Source organism: Heterodontus francisci, chromosome 35 (assembly GCF_036365525.1).
Source record: "Heterodontus francisci isolate sHetFra1 chromosome 35, sHetFra1.hap1, whole genome shotgun sequence".
Classification (NCBI taxonomy): domain Eukaryota; kingdom Metazoa; phylum Chordata; class Chondrichthyes; order Heterodontiformes; family Heterodontidae; genus Heterodontus; species Heterodontus francisci.
Window position 1 is genome coordinate 24,360,451 of NC_090405.1, and position 24,451 is coordinate 24,384,901.

The following is a 24,451-nucleotide window of genomic DNA, read 5'->3' on the forward strand; positions in this document are numbered from 1 at the left end:
TGTCCACATGTAGAGAGACCTGGGCAAGATTGGGCTTGGACTGATAAGTGGCAAGTAACATGCACGCCACAAAAATGCCAGGCAATGACCATTTCCAACAAGAGTGAATCTAACCATCTCCCCTTGACAGTCAATGACATTACCATTGCTGAATCCTTCACAATCAACATCCGGGGGGTTACCAATGAGCAGAAACTGAATTGGATCAGTCATAAAAATACCGTAGCTACAAGAGCAGGTCAGAGGCTGGGAATTCTGCTGCAAGTAACTCACCTCCTGTGTACCATCTACAAGGCACAAGTCAGGAGTGTGATGTAATACTCCCCACTTGCCTGGATGAGTGGAGCTCCAACAACACCAAAGAAACTCAACACCATCCAGGACAAAGCAGATCACTTGATCAGCACTCCATCCACTACTTTAAATATTCACTTCCTGCACCACCAGTGAACAGTAGTAGCAGTGTGTACCAACCAGAAGATGCACTGCAGCAACTCACCAAGCCTCCTTCGACAGCACCTTCCAAACCCCCAACCTCGACCACCTAGAAGGACATTGGATGAATGGGAACACCACCATCTGCAAGCTCCCCTCCAAGTTACACACTGTCCTGACTGGGAACTATATCACCATTCCTTCACTGTCACTGGATCAAAATCTTGGAACTCCCTTCCTAACAGCACTGTGGGTCTACGTACAACACATGGACTGCAGCAGCTCCAAAAAGGCAGCTCACCACCACCTTCTCAAGGGCAATTAAGGAGGGACAACAAAGGCTGCGTTTGCTGACAACGCAACCACTAGGTGGCACAACTCGCTTTCTCCCCCTGCTTTGCACCGGCCGCTTCCACCCTCCACAGTCGCTCGCTCCAGACCTCGCTGCTCCCCCCACTACTTCCCTGGCCGATTGTCTCCCGATCATGTCACCCCATTCTCCAGTCGTTCGCTCACTCCCCACCCCCCCTCCCCTCCAGCCGCTAGCTCTAGGCTGCGCTGCTTCCCTTCTCTCGGCCACTTGTTCCCACGTTTGTCCAGTCTCCACGTGCCGCCCGAAGAAGCAAGGTGGGCTGCAAAGTGTGACGTAGGAGTGAGTAGTGAGTGGCCTAGAGGAGGGAAGTGGCACGGCCGAGAGCTAGCGGCTGGAGCGGGGGTTGGGGGGCAGAGAGCAAGCGGCCATAGAGCGGGATGACGCGAGTGGGGAACAATTGTCCAGGGGAGCATCGAGGTGTAGAGCGAGCGGCTGAGGGGAGGAAGCGACGAGGCCTGGAGCGAGTTGCCGAGGGGGGAGAGCTCCAGCCTCAAAGTCTCCTATTCAGCCGCTTCCTCCAGCTGAGTGAGGGGCTGGATACCCGATGACGCTTTAGCGCACATGTGCGAAGATGGACCAGGCGCAGATATGCGATGACGTTGGCGCTGCGCAATGACCATCATCCTCCACATGTGCCACTTAATCCTGGCAAGATGTAGCTGTGCCTATGCACAGCATGGCACAGTCCGATGATGTCAGCGGGCCGCTGCGTTGACAGGAATCACATTGTGTCAGCAGTGCCCACATCCCATGAAAGAATAAAAAAGAGATTTACCACAATGGTAGCAGGGTGAGGGATTTCAGTTATGTGGAGAGATTGGAGAAGCTGGGGTTGTTCTCCTTGCAGCAGAGAAAATTCAGAAAAGATTTGACACATTTGTTCAAAATCATGGACGTTTTCAATAGTTTAAATCAGGAGAAACTGTTTCCAGTGGTAAAAGGGTCAGTCAGCAGAGGACACAGATATCAGGTGATTGGCAGAAGATCCAGAGGTGACATGAAGAACCATTTTTTACACTGCAATGTGTTGTGATAAAGAAAGAAAAGACTTGCATTTATATAGCACCTTTCAAGACCACTGGACCTATCAAAGCACTTTGTAGACAATGAAATACTTTTGAAGTGTAATCACTGTTGTAATGTCAGAAATGCAGCAGCTAATACCCACAAACAGCAATGTGATAATGACCAACTGATCTGATTGAGGGACAAATATTGATCACAACACCAGGGAGAATTGCTCTTCACTTGTTTGAAATTGCAGCATGGGATCTTTTACATTCACCCAAACATGCAGACCAGGTCTTGGTTTAACATCACACCTGAAAGGCAGCACCTTCAACACCCTCAGTGCTGCACTGGAGTGTCAGCTGTGAACTCTGAACCCAGAAGCTTGTGATTTCGAGGTGAGTGTGACCAACTGAGCCACAGCTTTTACCTGAGTCTCAATCCTTCTACCAACAGTTTCTCTCTATCGGGTCTGTCACAGCCCCTCATGATTGTGAACACCTCTATCAAATCTCCTCTCTAAGGAGAACAACCCCAGCTTCTCCAATCTAACCACATAACTGAAATCCTAACCACACGTTGCAGAAAGGAATTTTTCCTCATGTTCCTTCTGGTTTTGTGAGTCTCTTTAAATCTGTAATCTTCGGTTATTGACCTTTCAGCAGTTAGAAACAGTTCCTCAGTATTTACTCGACCTCAAACCTTCAAGGAAGCTCTGCAAAGTAACTGAAAATCAAGTTGTCAGAAGTGGGATTTAAACACATGCCTCCAGTGAAAGCTGCAACCTGAACAGAGAAGCTGAAACCGCTCAGTCACCTCAACTGTTCAGACCTTTTTGACCTCGTCATCACTTCTGTACTTTGAAAGGTTCACTCAGTTCAGGAACTTGTTCAATGTTGCTGGAATGCTCAGTGATTGGGATATTAACTCCCCCGGGTTTTCCTGAGCTTGTTCTCGGTGTATGGGGATGTTTGTCCTGGGCCGTGGAATCTTGCATCCCTGTAATGGACATTAACCCACTGATTGAATCTGTATTCACTGCTTTCCGCTGGTGCTGGGTAATTGCAGAGTGAGCGGCTGGAATGTTGCTGCTTGTCTCGGCCTCACTCACTCTGGGAAAGAGTGAATAATTGATGCGTCTGTTTCTGTATCTGAAATGTGACTTCGATCTGCTGTTATTAACCGAGGCAGCGCTGCAGAAGGATACGTTAATAATCTCTCACTAATCAACTGTAAACAGTCAGAATGTGTAACTTTGAGCAGCACTTTCTGCACCATCAGGGCTGGAAAGTTGAGGGAGGGAGAGACACTGTCAGTATCTGAGTGTATACAGCACTGTACAGAGAAAGAGTCAATATACCGGGGCTGAGACACAGTGCATCTTTTCACATTTAATCACAATAATATCCACAGTCAGGAACTGAAAAGGATGAAAAACCAAATAACAAGAGCAAAAGTAAGAAAACTAAGCAATTATAGATTAGCTGATCAGCTTTCACTGTGTTACCTGGTAGTCTACTGTTTTATATTCAATGCTCTCTCCACTGTGGCCAGGGAATGATTTCTTCTCAAGGGCTGAATATTAACAAAACTGCTTGGAATTTAAAATCTTTCAAAATTAATTCCATGGAGCTAATGGGGAAAAGTCAAATAACTGCATCAATTAATGGAGAGCTGGTTGGTGATGACGTGGATGTGTCTGCAGTGTGCAGGACCAGACTGTTTCTATAGATTCACAATGAACGTTCCACCCTTTATTTGGAACAGTAAAACTGATTGTGGACAATGGCTATTCTGGTTGCAGCAACCTGAAGATTTAACTCATTAACACCCTGCTTGAGGGGAATCGAGAAAGCACAACACCCAGCTCTGTCAGTTAGTGTGCTTGTTTGCTAACCCACAATTTGTTGGTTCAAGCACTTAAAAGGATGAGGCTTTATTAACTTAAACTCTTCTACATCTGCTGTATTACTCTTGCTGTTGATTCTTCAAAGATAAGGTTAATCAAGTCTTTCTTTGTGAAATCCATGCTGACTGTGTTTTATTATATTTTCATTTTCATATGTATTTTCTACTTTTGGGGATTACAGGATATTGTCATTTTTTATTGATTTTATTTTTATTTATTGCACTTATTGCCCATCCCTAATTCCCTCGAGAAGGTGGTGGTGAGCTGCCTTCTTGAACCACTGCAGTCGATGTGGTGCTGTTAGGAAGGGAGTTCCAGGATTTTGACCCAGCCACAGTGAAGGAACTGTGATATAGTTCCAATTCCAGGGTGGTGTGTGGCTCAGAGGGGAACTTGCAGGTGGTGGTGTTCCCATGCATCTGCTGCCCCTGTCCTTCTTGGTGATAGAAGTCATGGGTTTGGAAGGTGCTGTGGAAGGAGGCTTGCTGCGTTGCTGCAGTGCATCTTGTGGATGGTACACACTGCTACCACTGTGCGTTGGTGATGGAGAGAGTGAATATAGTGAATGAGGCGCTAATCAAGTGGGCTGCTTTGCCCTGGATGACGTTGAGCTTCTTCAGTGTTGTTGGAGCTGCACCCATCCAGGCAATGGAGAGTATTGCATCACACTCCTGACTTGTGCCTTGTAGATAGGGGACAGGCTTTGGGGAGTCAGGAGGTGAGTTACTTAGATTAGATTAGATTAGAGATACAGCACTGAAACAGGCCCTTCGGCCCACCGAGTCTGTGCCGACCATCAACCACCCATTTATACTAATCCTACACTCCTACCAAACATCCCCACCTGTCCCTATATTTCCCTACTACCTACCTATACTAGTGACAATTTATAATGGCCAATTTACCTATCAACCAGCAAGTCTTTTGGCTTGTGGGAGGAAACTGGAGCACCCGGAGAAAACCCACGCAGACACAGGGAGAACTTGCAAACTCCACACAGGCAGTACCCGGAATCGAACCCGGGTCCCTGGAGCTGTGAGGCTGCAGTGCTAACCACTGCGCCACTGTGCCGCCACTTGCCGCAGGATTCCTAGTGTCTGACCTGCTCTTGTAGCCATGATATTTATATGGCTACTGCAGTTCAGTTTCTGGTCAATGGTAACCCCCAGGATGTTGATAGTGGGAGATTCAGCAAACGTAATGCTGTTGAATGTCAAGGGGAGATGGTTAGATTCTCTCTTGTTTGAGATGGTCAATGCCTGGCACTTGCGTGACTCGAATGTGAAATATCCTTATTGTAGGGTATTGTATTGTACTGTACAGTGACTACACTTAGAAAGTCCTTCATTGGCTGGAAAAGGCTTTACAAAGTCCTGTGGTCGTGAAATGCATGTGTTGCTTTTTCCATTGTTGTCAGTGTCATTTTGATCAAAAGATAGGTTTCGTGAGCACAAAGTTTAAATCAATGTTGATTCAAATAATGTAAAAGCATCTATATTCTTGCACGATACTTAATAATCACCATCTTCCCATCCTTACAGAGTACAATGTTTTTGACCCTGAAATTGATTCCACAATCTCAGTCCCTCAGACAATTTCAGCCCAGTTCTGATGAAAGATCACGGATCTGAAACGTTAACTCTGTTTCTCTCTCCACAGATGCTGTCAGACCTGCAGAGTATTTCCAGCATTTTCAAGAGTCTCGATTTAATGAACAGGAAACTTGTTTCAGATCAGATTGGGAGACAGTGTGAAACCACTCCATTGTACTCATGTCTGAGATTCTGAGGACAGGTGGCTGTTAGTGGAAGACATTAATTAAATGTACCTAGCAACAGCTCAGACCAATTATTATTTTACAAGGTGGTGTGATGGCCATCCAGGGGTTAAAAGTAGGGATCTTGTATGGTTTCAGTGTGCAGGAACACTAGAAGATCTCAGGGGTAAAGGCTCAGATCATCAACCAAGTTCTCCACCTGATGAGGGATCTAGACTGGACAAAGAGGACCATAACACTCTGAGACCAAGCTCGACCAGTCCACACACCTGCTAGAGCTGTCAAGTTATATTCCCCAAGTTTGTCAAGTGTAATTTTACTTTCAATTATTACGTACTATTTTACTCTCAATAAAAGTTCTGGACTTATTAATCAAGTATCCTGTTGCTTTAATTGGTTAAAGTCATGCCCAAAGAGATTGTCCACAATAGACTTTCCAGAACTGAAAGATAAGTCTGCAAGGATTGCTAATTTTACAACCCTGTTTAAAAAGAGAGATAAACACAGGAACTACAGACCAGTTCGTCTAATGTCAGAGGTGGGGAAACTTTTAGAGACAATTATCCAGGAGAAAATTAACTGTCACTTGGTAGAACATGGGCTAATAAATGACAGCCAGTACAGATTGGTTAACAGAAGATTGTGTATGAATTAATTAATGAATTAATTTCTTTGATGAAGTTTCACAGAGAGTTGACGAGGGTGGTGAGGTTGATGGTGTGTGTCTGCACTTCAAAATTGTGTTTGAAAAAGTACCATAAAATAGACTTGTTAACAAAATTTGAGCAGATGGGATTAAAGAGGCAGTGGCAGCGGGGATACAAAATTGGCTGAGAGACGGAAAGCATAAAGTAGGGTGAATGCTTGTTTTTCAGAATAGAGGGACTAATACAGTAATGTCACTGTTCTTGCAGTGTGTGCAGTGTCTGACCCTGAGCTGTCCTCGGGAGGGGGCTGTTTGTGATGTTCCTGTGGGGTGTATTATCATCAGGCTATCGCTCTGAGCTGTCACAGGGATGGGGCAGTGTGTGATATCCTTGTGCATGTCATGCAGGCCGACTGGCGTGTGGTTCCATCCTGATGCCAAGAAACAGAGCCCCATCTATGGGCAAAAAGTCTCACTTCCCTGTGGGTGTCTTGAGAGAGAAGAAGGCTGAGGGAGTAAACCTGGACAGTAAATCCGGAGTGGAGTCCCGTCGGCGGTTACCTGTTACTTATCAGGTAGTTTTCCAGCAACTCCGACAGCAGAGCTGGTACCAAACAGTACTGTTTTTTTCCTTTCCTTTGGACAATACTAGCAATGCTGAGAAGGGGTCCTGATGCTCAGTGTCTCCATACTATTTGCCCAGGCCTGTGCCCTGGAGAGGACACTCCAGCTTCGTGGTTAAACATTAGCAAAACATGGGAAGAAACAGTTACTGATTATAAGCTCTCACTCAATTGGTGTAGAGTACGAGCACCAGGGGTTACTTTTGACAGTGGGAGAGATCATCGCGTCTCAATGGATAACTACCACCTACTCCAAGCTGTGCAGCCCCCAGTCAGTTAGGTGCTGTCCTGCCACGACCTACTTGCTTCAATGGGTGCTTGCAGCTGAGAGAGATATCTCTCAACTGGCGGATTGATAATCTACGCACCAGGCAAGACAAACTCAACAAAGAAGACACCAGTGCTTCGCATCACAAGCTGGAATGTGAGGACCATGTGTCCTGGCCTTACTGACAACCTTCTGCAGGTTGATAGCACACACAAGACAGCTGTGATCGACATGGAACTCACAAGGCTCAATGTGGACATTGCTGTGCTGCAAGAAACTAGACTCATTCAAAGTGGATCCCTCAAAGAGAAACACTACACCTTCTTCTGGCAGAGGAAAGCCCAAGAGGCAACTCGTGAGCATGGAGTGGGTTTCACAGTAAAAAACACGCTACTTGCAATGAGTGAACCCCCCACAGTAGGCTCAGAGAGACTTCTTACTCTTCACTTGTCAACAAGCGCGGGCCTAGTTAATCTCATGTGCATCTATGTCCCGACACTCACCTCCACCCTAGATGTCAAGGATCAATTCTATGTGACACTTGACACGGCCATCAGTAGAATTCCCAGCACTGAGGGACTGTATCTTCTCGGGGATTTCAACGCAAGCTTGGGTACTGACTACAGCTTGGCCAATGAGCATAGAGCACCAGGGGATTAGCAAGATGAACAAAAATGAACAGAGGTTGCTGGAGCTATGCTGTCACCATGGATTCTGTGTGATGAACAGCTACTTCCAGGTCAACCTGTGCCACAAGGTGTCCTGGAGACGTCCGAGATCATGCCACTGGCACCAGCTAGACCTTATCATCACCAGACATAACACCCTCAGCAGTATCCTCATCACACGCAGCTATCACAGCGCTGACTGTGACACTGATCACTCCCTGGTGTGTAGCAATGTCAGGCTTCAGCCAAGGAAGCTTCACCCATCCAAGAAGAAAGGTCGTTCTCGGATCAACACTTGCCGAACCACTGATCCAGAAAGGACCCAGGAGTTCCTCAACATCCTCGATCAGGCTCTTTCAGAAAACACCCAAGGCCTCAGTGCAGTGTCAAAGTGGAATCATCTGCACACCACCATCTATAACTCTGCACTCGCTGTGTATGGGAAAAGAGATGGGAGGAATGCTGACTGGTTTGAGGCTTATTGGACTGAAATGGAGTCAGTTACTGCAACTAAGAAGAGAGCCCTCATGAACTACAAACAAGTCCCCAGCAAACAAATTCTAGATGCTCTCAGAGCTGCCAGAAACAAGTCTCTGCAGACTGCTAGGCACTGCACCAATCAATACTGGTTAAAACTCTGCAACAGCATACAATCTGCATGATGGGAAATGATGGTCTTCCACCTGGAATCATCAAAAGTGGAAAAGCGGCACAGCTGTAGCATCTCCATGAACTTCTGTGTCTCTGTTGGAAGGGGAGATCTGCGCCTCTACACATGCGTGATGCAAACATTGTCACCTTGTACAAAAATATAGGGGAATCGCAGTGACTGCAGCAATTACCGAGGCATCTCCTTGCTAAGTATTGTGGGGAAGGTCTTTGCTCACATTGCTCTGACCAGATTGCAGACCCTGACATCACACATCTACCCTGAGAGTCAGTGCAGCTTCAGAGCTGGTAGATCGACAGTCGACATGATTTTCTCACTTCGGCAGTTACAGGAGAAGTACTGTGAACAGTACAGGCCACTCTACATTGTCTTTATAGACATCACCAAGGCCTTCGATCTTGTTAGCAGAGGCAGACTCTTCAAACTGCTGTGGAAACTAGGCTGCCCTCCTGAACTCTTGGGCGTCATCTCTTCTTTCCACGAGAACATGCACAGTTCCGTCAGTTACAATGGAGCAACATCAGACACTTTCACGATCAGCAGTGGGGTAAAACAGGGCTGTGTCCTGGTGCAAACTCTCTTCGGAACGTAGGAGGAGGCAGTTTAACCTGTCGAGCCTGATATGTCATTCAATTATATCCTTGCTGATCATCTACCTCAACACCACTTTCCCGCGCTATCCCCATATCCCTTGATGTCATGAGTATCAAGATTTCTATCAATTTCTGTCCTGAACATGCTCAATGATTGAACTTTCACAAACCCCTGAGGTAGAGAATTCCAAAGATTCACCACCCTCTGAGTGAAGAAATTCCACCCTATCTCAGTTTTAAATGGCCTTTTAAATGAAACTTTAAGGAATACAAGCCCAGTTTCCTCAGAAGACAATCCCACCATCCCAGGGATTAGTCTGGTGACCCTCCGTTGCACTCCCTCTGTGGCAAGTATATCCTTCCTTAGATAAGTAAACCAAAACTGTACACAATACTCCAGCACGATCTCACCAAGGCTCGATACAATTGCAGCAAGACATCTTTATTCCTGTACTCATGACCCCTCGTGTTAAGGCCAACATACCATTTGCCTTCCTAATTGATTGCTGCACCTGCATGCGAGATTTTAGTGTCTCATGAACAAGGACACCCAGGTCCCTTTGGACATCAACACTTCCCAACCTCTCACCATTTAAGAAATATTCTGTCTTTCTGTTTATTCTACCAAAGTGGATAACTTCACACTTATTCACATTATATTCCATCTGTCATTTCATTCACTTATCCTATCCAAGTCCCCTGGAAGCCTCCTTGTAACCTCCTCACAGCTCACATCCTTTACAATTAGCATACTCTTCTCCATGCTGCAATTGTACATTTTCAGTGACTCAGATGGGGGTGTCCACCTGCATACCAGAGCTGATGACAAGCTGTTCATCTTGGCAAGACTGCGCACCAAGACCAAAATGAGTCAGTTCTTGGTCTGTGAGTTGCTGTTTGCTGATGACGCTGTGCTGACATCCCATAATGAAGTTCATTAACAGCAGCTTGTATATCGGTTCTCCCTGGCCTGCAAGGAGTTTGGACTGACGATCAGCATCAGGAAGATCAAAGTTATGGGCCAGGACGTAGAGACTCCACCTTCCATCAACAGCTTCACATACCTTGGATCAACAATCACCAGCAATCTGTCCCTTGATACTGAAATCAGCACCAGGATTGTCAATGCTGCAGCTGTCATGTCAAAGTTGAGAAGACGAGTGTGAACCGACAGCAAACTGATCGAAAATACAAAACTCCGCGTGTAACAGGCTTGTATTCTCAGCACCCTCCTTTACAGTAGAGAAGCATCAACAACTTATGCAAGCCAAGAAAAGCAGCTGAACAGCTTCCACCTCCGCTGTCTCAGATGGATATTGGGCATCTCCTGGCAGGACAGAGTGCCGAATGCGGAAGTACACCAGTGTGCAGGGATCCGCAGCATGTTTGCCCTCTTGAGTCAGCGGTGACTCTGTTGACTGGGCCAAATGGATGACGGTCACATTGCCAAATACATGCTCTATGGTGAGCTTGCTATCAGCATGAGACCAACAGGTCAGGGAAAAAAATCAAGTCCTTTGGAGAGGTTTGAGTTAATTCAGGAGAGTGGGCATGGATTTATAAATGGGAGTTCATGCTTGACGAATCTAACTGTATTTGTTGATAAACTATCTGAGAATGCTGATGAAGGGAATGCAGTGGATGTTGTTTATATGGATGTTACGAAAGCATTTTATAAAGTACCACATAAAAGGGTGGTTAACAAAATTGAGGTTCATGGATTAGGAGGGTCAGTGTCCATTTGGATAGTAAATTGTTTTAAAGACTGAAAACAGCGAGTCATATTAAATGGTTCTTGGTCAGACCGGAGGATAGTCGACAGTGGTGTTCCCCAAGGGTCAGTGCGAGAACCACTGCTTTTTTTGCTAAAGGTAAGTGACTTGGATCTTGGAATACAGAGTAGAATCTCAAAATATGCCGATGACACCAAACTTGGAGGAGTGGCAAACAGTGAGGATGATATGAACTGCCTGCAACAGGACAGTGATAGGCTAGCAGAATGGGCAGACAGGTGGCAGATGGAATTTAATAGTGACAAGTGTGAGGTGATGTAAAGGAATAGGGAGAGGCAATATATACTCTTTGGTGAGCTTGCTATCAGCACGAGACCAACAGGTCACCCACGTCTGTGATACAAGGACATCTGCAAAGCGAGATCTCAAGCAGACTGGGATTGGAGTCGATGCATGGGAAGTCCTTCCTGCTGACTGGAATTCCTGGAGAAAGGCATTCAGGAAGACCATGGGAAAAGCAGAGGACAAAAGAAATGACCAGATGGTGGGAAAGAGAGCTCAGAGGAAGGAAAAATTATCAGTCGACCTCGGGCCAATGATATTCATCTGTACCAGCTGCGGAAGGGATCGTCACTCACGAGTCGTCCTCTACAGCCACAACAAACGATGTTTAATACAGAAGTGACGTACACAGCGAGTGTAGCCCATCGTCTTCCGAGACGGACGGTTGCCTATTACAATTACAACCACAGCTACAACTACAAGAGCGAGTCAGAGGCTGGGAACTCTGCCGTGACGAACTCAGCTCTTGACTTGCCAAAGCCTGCCCACCATCTACAAGGCCTTCCTCTGATTTCAATTGTATACCCATTTATGATCTGGCTCTGTAGCTTAGTTGGTTAAAGCACCTGTCTAGTAAACAGGAGATCCTGGGTTCAATTCCCACCAGAGCCTTATTTCACAGTAACAACATGTTTGAAAAGTTTCATTATCAACATTAACATCTGTGTCTTGTGAACTTTAATTCAAAATACATGATGAATTTCAATCACATAAAAAAACAGCCTTTGTGAAGGATATGAGTTTGGAATGGCTGTTCCTCCTTGCACAGAATTTCAGTGCTGGTACATCAAAGTTAACTTCTTTGACATAAATTTGTTCACAGTTACATTCAACCTGGAAAACAGCTTGATATTAATCTCACTGAAGGAGAGTGTTTGTGTCATTATGTGTTGCTTTTAACCGAGACTGGGACATGACGCAAGTGGGAGGGTTTATCTGAGGTTTGGAATATTTGTCAGTCAGGAACAAGAAAAATCAAAGGAACCAAATAAGAAAACCTATGTCTCATGTGGTTACCGAGAAACGGTGAGAAGATATTAAACTTTGTTGTATTTAATATAACTGTGTGAACTTTGATCTTTGCGGCCTTTTATAAACAGTATTTGAAGGGTTTCAGTAAAAATGTTCAGTGTTGATGAAAGTGGGGTCTGGGTGAGCAGCTGCTTAATGTGACAGGGTCAGGACTGGATGCAGGAAGTTCTCTGACAGTCTCTCTCTGATGGGTTGAGTTGATTTTCAACTGGCAGCTGTTGCAGTTTTGATAATTCAAGTTCCCTCCACCAATTTTTTTGGACAGACAGTGCAGTATGAGGATGTAAAGGGTTAATGCTGAAAACAGTGGGATTAACCCCTCCCACAATCAGAGTGATGATGTAACAGTCACATGAGATGAGGTTTGGGAGAAGAGAGAGCACCACCAAGGATGCTAGTTTAGGAGGCTTGATGAGTGTGCATCTAGTATTGTGTAAATTAGAAAAGAGTTCTCAGTTCTTTCAGCAGGAAATGTGTCCAGAAAATATCGCGAAACTCACAATTTCATTATTCAGGAGTTGGAACACAGGGATATTAACTCCAAGTGACAGTAGTGGTTTCATTTAACAAAAGAAAAGTAGAAAATAATATTGCTCATTGATTGAAATCCCCCAGTGAGGAGACAGTTAAACAGGTGATCTGTTGGGGCATCCTTCGATCCAAGGTTTCGGCAGCATTTAATCTCCCTTTTTGGTGAAATTCTCTGTTTTTTGCATCTTTTTTTAATCCAGCTTTGATGGACCAGTGAAAAAACTGAAAAAAGTGAACAGATCCATCCTTTCTTTTCTTCCTTCTTCCCATCAGTTTCTCTTTTCTGTCCCGATATAATCTGCTGTTTCTGCTGTTTTATCCATTCCAATCAAAATTCAACATTCCAATCTAATCTATTTGTTATTCCACAGTGTCTCTCCATGTGTTTTATTCTGTTGTATTCTCTCACAGTCTGTTTGATGATCAATGTTACATCTCACTCTCTGTTCTGGTGAAGATCAGAAGCAGTGTTATCTGTTTGCAACACCCGACAAGTTGGCCTGAGGCTGTGTCTCATCGATAATGTGGAGTTAGGAACATAGGAGCAGGAGTCGGCCATTCAGTCCATCGAGCCTACCCCACCATTCAATATGATCATGGCTGATCATCCACTTCAATGCCCTTTTCCCCACACCTTCCTCATATTCCCTTATGTCATTTGTATTTAGAAATCTATCAATCTCTGCTTTAAACATACTCAATGACTGAGCTTCCACAGCCCTCTGGGTTACAGAATTCCAAAGATTCACAACCCTCTGAGTAACAACATTTCTCCTCATCTCTGTCCTCAGTGGCTTGCCCCTTATTTTGAAATTGCGTCCCCTGGTTCTCGACTCCCCAACCAGGGGAAATATCTTAGCTGCATCTACCCTGACTGTCCTTTAAATATTTTGTAGGTTTCAATGAGATCACCTCTCATTCTTCAAAACTCAAGAGAATACAGCCCCAGTTTCCCCAATCTCTCTTCATAGGACAGTCCCACCATCCCAGGAACAAGTCTGATGAACCTTCTTTGCACTCCATCTCTGGCAATAATATCCTTCCTTAGGGGAGGGAACCAAAACTACACACAGTACTCCAAGTGCAGTCTAACCAGGGTTCTATACAATTGAAGCAAGAATTCACTACTCCTGTACTCAAATCCTCTTGCGATAAAGGCTAACATACTATTAGCCTTCCTAATTGCTTGCTGCACCTGCATGTTAGCTGTCAGTGACTTATTGACATGGATACCAGGTCACCCTTATACTCTATACCTCAGTTAATAAAGGAAAGGATTCCATATACCTGCTGAACCACCTTATTGACCTGTACTGCTACTTCAGGGATCTGTGGACATTCACTCCAACGTCCCTCACTTCCTCTACACCATTCAGTGTTCTCCCATTAATTGTGTATTCCTTTGCCTTTTTTGACGCCTGCTCTCGCTGTTCCCTGCTCTCCGAGTGAACTCTTGCTCCCTCTCCTGGGCTCTTTATGCTCCATTCTGCTCTCACTGTTTCCCGCTCTCTTAATGTATCAATATTTATTTGCCTTGTGTTTAATTTAACATATGGATTAACTGTATTTTACAGTTGGAGGTTTTATTTGGTAGTCCTGTGCAAGTTGTGGATTGGTATTTAATATTTAGCTCTGTGAAAACGATTGTGAATGAAAATATAACTTTCAATCTTATACATGGGCTGGTCTGCAAGCTCCAAGTCCTTCATTTTGTAGTAATGGAATTGATACTGTATCTTTCAGTCGTAATCTCTGTGGGATTTTTGAACTGGTATGTAATGCATGACTTGGTCTAACGTCTGATGTACATTATTGGGATTAATAGGATCATAGGAAATAGGGGCATTAGGCCATTCAGCCCATCGAGCCTGCTCCAACATTCAAACAGATCGTGACTGATCATCTACCTCTACGCCATTTTTCCCTGCTATCTCCATATCCCTTGATCTTGTTAGTATTTAGAAATCTATCGATTTCTGTCTTGAATATGTTCAATGATTGATCTTCCACAGCCCTCGGGGATAAAGAATTCCACAGATTTCTCACCCTCTGAATAAAGAAATTCCTGCTCATCTCAGTCTCAAATGGCCTGTCCTTATTCTGAGTCTGTGTCCCCTTGTTCTTCACTCACTCGACAGAGGAAACATCCTATCCATATCTACCCTGTGACACTCTGTAAGAACTTTGTCTGTTTCAATGAGATCACCTCTCATTCTTCAAAACTCTAGAGAATTTTGGCCCAGTTTTTGCAGTCTCTCATCATAAGACAATCCCACCATCCTAGGGGATGAGACCGGTGAATCTCTGTTGCACTCCCTCTATGACAAGTCTATCCTTCCTTAGATAAGGAAGCCAAAATTGTACAGAATACTCCAGGTGCGGTCTCATCTAGACTTCATACATCTTTACTCATGTACTCAAATACGCTTTCAATGAAGCCAACATACCATTTGCCTTCCTAATTGCTTGCTGCACCTGCACACTAGCTTTTAGTGTCTCATGAACAAGGACACCCAGGTCCCTTTGGACATCGACACTTCCCAGCCTCTCACCATTTAAGAAATACTCTATCTTTCTGTTTATTCTACCAAAGTGGAGAACTTCACACTTATTTACATTATATTCCATCTGCCATGTTCTTGCCCATTCATTTAACCTGTCCAAATCCCCTTAAAGCCTCCTTGCATTCTATTTATGTCTTATTTTGAGATACAGCACTGAAACAGGCCCTTTGGCCCACCAAGTCTGTGCCGATCAACAACCACCCATTTATACTAACCCAACAGTAATCCCATATTCCCTACCAGCTACCTGCACTAGGGGCAATTTACAATGGCCAATTTACTTATCACCTGCAAGTCTTTGGCAGTGGGAGGAAACTGGAGCACCCGGCGAAAACCCAGGCAGTCACAGGGAGAACTTGCAAACTCCACACAGGCAGTACCCAGAATCGAACCCGGGTCCCTGGAGCTGTGAGGCTGCGGTGCTAACCACTGCACCACTGTGCCACCCATTCATTCTGTACCTTTCAATTCTGTAAATTTTGTCTGTTCTATTTCAGATTTTATATTTAAAATGTAACCATGGTGACAGAGTTTATTTAGATCTGATAGTGAGTTTGTTTTTGGACTGTGATTGATGTATCAACCTGTCAGCTGTATTGAATTGGAGTGAAATGGAAACAACTTCTGTCTCTCCTGCTGTTGTTTGACTGTTGGATTGAAAATGTGTCTCTCGACTTTGGGATCAGTGTCTGTCTGACTACTTCTTTTGTTTGTTCCAGTGGAACTGATGAGCTGGCAGTATCTCTGTGCTTTGGGAGTGATCCTGTACCGACTGTGTGTTGGAACGAGATCACTGCACTTTTCCTTGTGTCCAAGAATCACCACATCCATTCAGGTTCCTTCATGTATTTTCCTGCAGGAATGAAAGAACTGGTGAGGTAGAAGATACAAAAGCGATCAATGTAATCGTCCCAATAATAATCATTATGAACAATCGCGAAATGAAAACCAGGAACACAAACAGTGTCAGTGTCTGACTCCACTGCAGTACTGCAGTATTCAGCTTCTGTTTACCAGGTGTTTGCAGTGGATTTACAACAAGTTTGTGACATTCAGAAACAACACAAGCCCTGCACTGTTCAATGACTGGGACTGTCCGAAAGAGCAGTGACCTTTACACAGTCACATTTCTATTTCAACGGAAAACAAGCAGCCACTATTTAAAATGTGCCTTTCACACTTCTCACCTGGTGTCTGCAATAAATGCTCTTTGTCTAACTGTCCACATCGTTATTTTGCGGCTATTTTTCCGCCACTGTTCACAATCCAACAAACAGTGAGAGACTGGAACTAAAGCAGGAAAATTCCCTCTCCTTTGGGTGGTGAAATTGTCAGTGATTTTCAATAGTGATTTCTTCCCATTGTGTCTCCCTGAGCCTGTACAGACACTGTCCGAGAATGAACTCTCCCTTCCCCGTGTCCCCGGCTCACTCCATGTTCCGGGAGCAGCTCCTGCTCCACAGTGTCTGTTACAAACACTCCCCGACTCCCCCTCAACTTCCCACCACTCAATGCTAATCTCTGAGCACATCTGCGGACACGCTCCCAAAGCAGTGGCTGCTGGAAGCAGATGCTGTTTGTTCCCTTCCCCCGGGCCCGGGAAGTCTCCACTAGCAGCTGATTTCAAGCATCTTCCCCTGATTGAGTGAATGGCCTCACAGACTGGGTTGGGGAAAGACTGCGCATGCACTCCACTCCTCATTGTGACGTCACACTGGGGGGCGGGGCTATGTCGCGCGTGCGCAGATCTCTGCAGCAATTCAGCATTCAAACATCAATGGGAACTTTCCCCATTTCACCCTCATCAAAGTCCCAAAGAAAGTGAAGAGGGGCTTGGACTGGAGGGAGGGAGGGGTGGGGTAGGGGGAACCTAGAACCCAGAAAGCTGCCCACTTGCCCCATTTAGATGCTCAATTTGCGGTCATTCCCTGCAGTGGGTTTGTTATTATTGAGCCCCTCCTGGTAAAACAATCCGATAGAAGGAGGGGAGAAAGGAGGGAGCCGGTGTGTTTGCTGGGACCTTGCAGAATTCATTTCAGCAGCAAAAGTCCCGGGTTATATTAACCCGAGTGAAACACGCTGTCAGTGAGAGGGAAACCGAACGGCCCTTTTCATCTTTTCATTGGAAACAAAGTAGAGCCGGAAGTGCGGCGAGCAGAGCAGACACACAAGCTCAATGACAGGAGAGCTCGGCCGTCCCTGAGTTTCAGCTCCCAGCTCTTACATTTCCTCATCCACACTGTCTTTACTGTGGATGTTCCGGGGTTCCTTGTCGGATCTGAGGACTGTATCCATTAAACATTCTGAGTCAGGAGATCCACACACTCTCTGTTACCAAGATTTATGGGCAGGAATGTTTCAAAACTTTGTCTATTAAATCATTGTATTATTCACAGAACTAATGAGGCAATCGGTTCATTATTCAGGCCTTGAACTTGGTTTGGGTGGACCGAAAACTGAGAGGTTCAGCACCTTTCCACTTCTTCACTAATATAACTGATTTTTTTGATGAAGTAACAGAAAAGGTTGATGAAGGAAAAGCAATGGATGTTGTCTATATGGATTTTCAGAAAGCGTTTGACAAACTACCACATAAAAGGCTGGGTAACAAAACTGAGGCTCCTGGAATAGGAGGGTCAGTATCTGCTTGGATTTAAAAATGGATGAAATATCAAGAAAAGCGAGTTGTGGTATTTGGTTGTTTTTCAGAATGGAAGATGGTGAACAGTGATGTCCACAAGGGTCAGTGTCAGGACCACCAAATATAGAAATGACTTGAATAGTGGAATCACAAAATCACAGAATTGTTACTGCCCAGAAGGAGGCCATTTGGCCCATCGTCTCTGCACTGACTCTCCAAATGAGCAATTCACCTCATGTCACTTCCCCGTCTTCTCCCCATAATCCTGCACATTCTTCCTTTTCAGATAACAGTCTAATTCCCCTTTGAATTCTTCAATTAAACCTGCCTCCATCAAATTTTCAGGCAGTTCATACTTTAACCACTCGCTGTGTGAAAAAGTTTTTCCTCATGTCGCTTTTGCTTCTTTTACCAATTACTTTAAATCTGTGCCCTCTCATTCTCGATCCTTTCACAAGTGGGAACAGTTTCTCCCTATCCACTCTGTCCACACCCCTCATCATTTTGAATACCACTATGAAATCTCCTCTTAGCCTTCTTTTCTCCAAGGAAAACAGTCCTAACTTCTCCAATCTATCTTCATAACTGAAGTCCCTCATCCCTGGAACCATTCCCGTGAATCTTTTCCATAATCTCTCCAATGCCTTCACATCTTTCCTAAAGTGTGGCACCCAGAACTGGATGCAGTACTTCAGCTGAGGCTAGTGTCTTATACAAGTTCAACATGACCTCCTTGTTCTTGTACTCTATGCCTCTATTACTAAAGCCGAGGATACTGTATGCTTTATTAACCACTCTCTCAACCAATGACATATAACCCCAGTCCCACTGCTCCTGTACCCCCTTTAGAATTGTACCCTTTATTCTATATTGTCTCTCCATGTTCTTCCTACCGAAATGAATCAATTCACATTTCTCAGCATTGAACTTCACCTGTCATCTGTCCTCCCATTCCACCAACTTGTCTATGTCCTTTTGAAGTTCTACACTATCATCCTTACAGTTCACAATGCTTCCAATTTTCGTATCATCCATAAACTTTGAAATTCTGCCCTGTACACCAAGGTCTAGGTCATTAATATATATCAGGAAAGGCAAGGGTCCCAACACTGACTCCTGGGGAACTCCACTACAAACCTTCCTCTAGCCCGAAGAACATCCATTGCTCACTACTCTTTGTTTCCTGTCACTCAGCCAATTCCATATCCATGTTACTACTGTCCCTTTTATTCCATGAGTTATAACTTTGCTCACAAGTCTGTTGTGTTGCACTGTATCAAACTCCTTTTGAAAGTCAATAAAAGCAAAATACTGCAGATGCTAGAAATCTGAAATATAAACAAAAAGTGCTGGAAATACTCAGCAGGTCTGGCAGCATCTGTAGAGAGAGAAACAGAGTTAATGTTTCAGGTCAGTGACCTTTCAGATGCTGCCAGACCTTTTGAAAGTCCATGTACACCACATCAACAGCATTGCCCTCATCATCCCTCTCTGTTACCTCATCAAAAAACTCCAGCAGGACAGTTAAACATGATTTTCCCTGAAGAAATCCATGCTGTCTTTCCTGAATTAACCCACATTTGTCCATGGGACTATTAATTTTGTCCCGAATTATTCTTTCGAGAAGTTTTCCCACCACCGAAATTGAACTGACTGGGGAGTGAGACGAGGTGAGTTGCTTTAGCAGAGAGCCAGCATGGGTTCGTCAGGCCGAATGGCCTCCTTCTGTGCTTTAGCCATTCTATGATTGTATGATTCGAGCAACAACTGTTGGTGGAGAGGCAGTGATGCAGGAATGGGTTGACAGAAAGGGGAAAGTCTGGGCTGGTGTGTGTTTGCAGCATTTGCAGCTTGTGTTCGGGTTTGTGAATAAAGGTGATTTGGAAGCTGTGTTCCAAATTGAAGTGTTTATTGGAAGCAAGAAGTTGATGTAAATAAAGAGTAAAACGTGTTAAGATGAAGCGTGGTGTGATTGTGGATAGCAGTAAATATATTGTTGGTGAATTATTTGTGTTAATAAACTTCCACTGCGCCCTCTGCTGCAGGCTGCTGTTTATATCCAGCTGTGTTTTGGTGTTGTGTGTTAACTAGATAAATGTTTGTTTCAACGCTGTTTATAAAGCAATAGCATTGCACTCAAACAGTCCCAGACATAGCAACACACATACAAAAGCAAAATACTGCGGATGCTGGAAATCTGAAATATAAACAGAAAATGCTTGAAATGCTCAGCAGGTTTGGCAGCATCTGTGGAGAAAGAAACAAAGTTAATGTGAGCTAAGGAAACAGATCTGAACTGTTAACTGTTTCTCTCTGCACAGATGCTGCCAGACCTGCTGAGCATTTCCAGCATTTTCTGTCTTTATTACAGCAACACAGGTATTGGGAGGCTCAGCCTGGCTACACAATGTTACAAGGACGCTGAGTAACACCATCGACAACGGGACAGAGAGAAAAACACACAGAAAACCAAGAATAGACTGTGAGGAAGCAAAAGTGAGGGACAGAGAGAGAGACAACGAGACTGAGATGGAAACACAAGGCATTTGTATGATTGTATTCTCCGTTGTCCAAAGGTATTTCCTGGTGTGTAAATATGTTTTCTGTTGTGTAAAGATGTACCCTGTTGTTGTGTAAAGGTTTTCCCTGTTATTGTTTTATTTTCTGTTACTGACCGTCTCCTCACTGTGACCATTTGTCCTGGTTTTATTGTGGCCAACATCACCATCTGGTGGTGGAGAGGAGGCTCTGCAGGAAGGGGTTGACAAAGAGGGAGAGACTCGGCTGGTCCGTGTTTGCAGCTTGTGTTCGTGTGAGCAAAAGCGATTTGTTGATGATTGATGTGTTCACTAGAAGGAAGAAGCTGATTGCAATAGAGTGCCTTTGGAAGCATCGTGTTATTATGGGGAAATACTTGATGTTTTGAAAGTGAACTGTTTGTGTTATTACCAAACATAAATAGCAGAAAATGGTTTTGATCCATCGACCTCTGGGTTATGGGCCCAGCACAATTCCGCTGCGCCACTTTGCTAACTGCTATGTTGGATTTCAGCTGCCTGTTAGTTAAATATGTTCATTTCCCCAATGTTTTTATCAAAATAGGATTGTAGTCGGATTTCTCAAGAATCCCGGACTCAGCAACACACGTGCTGACGGACTCGCCCTCACTGCACAATGACACAAGGACACGAAGTAACAGCACCGACAATGAGGCAGACAGAGAAAGACACACAGAAAACCAGGAAGAGATTATCAGGACCCAGAAATGAACAGACAAAGTCACTGAGCAAACCAGCAAGAGACAGCGAGAGACTGATGAACACCACTTGGAGGGAGCACTGAGGGTGGCAACGGCACAGAATGTAGTCTGGCTGAGGGATTTCAATGTCCATCACCATGAGTGGCTCGGTAGCACCACTACTGACCATGCTGGCCGAGTCCTAACGGACATAGCTGCTCGATTGTGTCTGCGGGAGGTGGTGAGGGAACTAACAAGAGGGAAAAACATACTTGACCTCATCCTCACCAATCTGCCTGCCGCAGATGCATCAGTCCATGACAGTATTGGTTGGAGTGACCACTGCACAGTCCTTGTGGAGATGATGTCCCGTCTTCACATTGAGGATACCCTGCATTGTGTTGTGTGCCACTACCACTGTGCTAAATGGGATAGATTTTGAACAGATCTAGCAATGTATAACTGGGCATCCATGAGGTGCTGTGGACCATTAGCAGCAGCAGAATTGTACTCAACCACATTCTATAACCTCATGGCCCGGCATATTCCCCCACTCTAACATTACCAACAAGCTGGGGGATCAACCCTAATTCAATGAAGAGTGCAGGAGGGCATGCCAGGAGTAGCACCAGGCATACCTTGAAATGAGGCATCAGCCTGATGAAGCTACAGCCCAGGACTACTTTCATGCCAAACAGCAGAAGCAGCATGTAATAGACAGGGCTAAGTGATCCCACAACCAACGGATCAGATCTACACCCTGCCACATCCAATGATGAATGGTGGTGGACAATTAAACAACCAACAGGAGGAGGTGGCTCCACAAATATCCCCAACCTCAATGCTGGGGGAGCCCAGCACATCAGTGCAAAAGATAAGGATGAAGAATTTGAAACAATCTTCAGCCAGAAGTGCCGGGTTGATGATCCATCTCGGCCTCCTTCTGAAGTCCCCAGCATCACAGATGCCAGTCTTCAGCCAATTCGATTCACTCAACGTGATATCAAGAAACGACCGAAGGCACTGGATACAGCAAAGGCTACAGGCCCTGACAATATTCCGGTAATAGTACTGAAGACCTGTGCTCCAGAACTTGCCGTGCCCCTAGCCAAGCTGTTCCAGTACAGCTACAACACTGGCATCTACCCGGCAATGTGGAAAATTGCCCAGGTATGGCCTGTACACAAATAGCGGGACAAATCCAACCCAGCCAATTGCTGCCTCATCAGTCTACTCTCAATCATCAGTATAGTGATGGAAGATGTCATCGACGGAGCACTTGCTTTGCAATAACCTGTTCAATGACGCTCAGTTGGGTTCCGCCAGGGCCATTCAGCTCCTGACCTCATTACAGCCTTGGTTCGAACAAGGACAAAAGAGCTGAACTCAAGAGGTGAGGTGAGAGTGTCTGCCCTTGACATCAAGGTAGCATTTGACTGAGTATGGCATCAAGGAGCCAGAGCAAAACTGGAGTCAATGGGAATCAAGAGGAAAACTCTCCACTGGTTGGAATCGTACCTAGCACAAAGGAAAATGGTTGTGATTGTTGGAGGTCAATCATCTCAGCTCCAGGACATTACTGCTGGAGTTCCTCAGGGTAGTATCCTCGGCCCAACCTTCTTCACTACTTCATCAGTGACCTTCCTTCAATCATAAGGTCAGAAGTGGGGATGTTCACTGATGATTGCAAAATTTAGCACCATTCGCGACTCCTCAGATACTGAAGAGGTCCATGTAGAAATGCAGCAAGACCTGGACAATATCCAGGCTTGGGCTGATAAGTGGCAAGTAACATTCGCGCCACACAAGTACCAGGCAATGACCATCTCGAACAAGAGAGAATCTAACGATCTCCCATTGACATTCAACGGCATTACGATCGCTGAATCCCCCATTATCAACTTCCTGGGGGTTCCCATTGACCAGAAACTGAACTGGAGTAGCCTTATAAATAGTGTGACTACATGAGCTGGTCAGAGGGTAGGAAGCATGCGGTGAGTAACTCACCTCCTGACTCCCCAAGCCTGTCCACCATTTACAAGGAACAAGTCTGGAGTGTGATGGAATACTATCCACTTGCCTGGATGGGTGCAGCTCCAACAACATTCAAGAAGCTCGACACCATCCAGGACAAAGCAACACGCTTGATTGGCACCCCGTCCACAACATTCACTCCCTTCACCACTGACGTACAGTGGCAGCAGTGTGTACCATCTACAAGATGCACTGCAACAATGCACCAAGGCTACTCAGGCAGCACCTTCCAAACCTACATCCTCTACTGCCTAGAAGGAGAAGGACAGCAGATGCATGGGAATACCACCACCTGAAAGTTCTCCTCCAAGCTACACATCATCCTGACTTGGAACTATATCGCCATTCCTTCACTGTCGCTGGGTAAAAATCCTGGAACTCCCTTCCTAATAGCACTGTGGGTGTACCTACCCCACATGGACTGCAGTGGTTCAAGAAGGAAGCTCACCACCACCTTCTCATGGGCAATTAGGGATGGACTATAAATGCTGGCCTGGCTGGCGACGTCCACATCCCATGAAACAAATAATTAAATACAATAACAGCTCATCTCAATTCCTAGTATTTCTAAATCCCACCAGTCCAACATAAGCTGAACAATTATTGCATGTTGTGATTGACGGTCTGGTCTGTAAACTGCACTGTATCACAGATTGCTGTCATTTGCTAACTGGAAGTGAGAACTGCAAAATCGGGACAGTAGTTCACATTTTTTGTCAGTGTGAAAGAATCAGGCAATGTGAAGTAATAGAATTTGTCTGTAAATGTTACACTCATATTGCTTTATATTTTTATATTGAAAATAAAATTAATCATTTCGTGAAAATAGTGACATGTTGTCCAAACTTTGGTAGCCAGTTGTTTTCGTCTTGCACTCAGCAGGGCAATCCGCAAGAATACCAATTTAAGGGAAAACAACAACTTTCTTCTGTATGAGAAGAGAGTGCTGATTGGTTGGCAAGTGAACTCTGATTGGTCGAGGCATTGCCATTCAGAATGCACCAGTTTATGGTAACTGACAGATAACTGCCCAGCTTTGTTTGAAATTTAAACCAGGCAGCTTGACTCTGATTGGTCAAGGCATTGCCCTGTGGAATGAGCCAGTGAATGGCTGTCACTTATTTTGTTTAGCTGAAACTGGCACAATATGTGTGCATGTTCTTTCTGTCTGCAAAGAACAGGGCCCTGTGTATTAATATATGTCGCTTACAGTGCACACCAGTGCACCACACTGCGAGCCCTACTGACAGTCTTAAATCGGTTGTCAACGTAATTCTTAGCACACTGAGAATTATTTAGCAAATGTTGTCCTATTGTGGAATCACATCTCATGTTGGATACTGTGTTTTGAGTTTTGCAAGCACGG

At 44.9% G+C, this 24,451-nt stretch overlaps 1 non-coding gene and 1 pseudogene across 1 annotated transcript; both read left to right on the top strand.

The window, feature by feature from the left end:
• LOC137350407 (histone H2A-like) overlaps window positions 1–24,451 on the top strand; it is a 171,001-nt pseudogene that overhangs the window by 95,738 nt on the left and 50,812 nt on the right.
• Window positions 11,584–11,657, top strand: trnat-agu (transfer RNA threonine (anticodon AGU)). Its single transcript has one exon. It is a non-coding gene; the product is annotated as a tRNA-Thr (tRNA).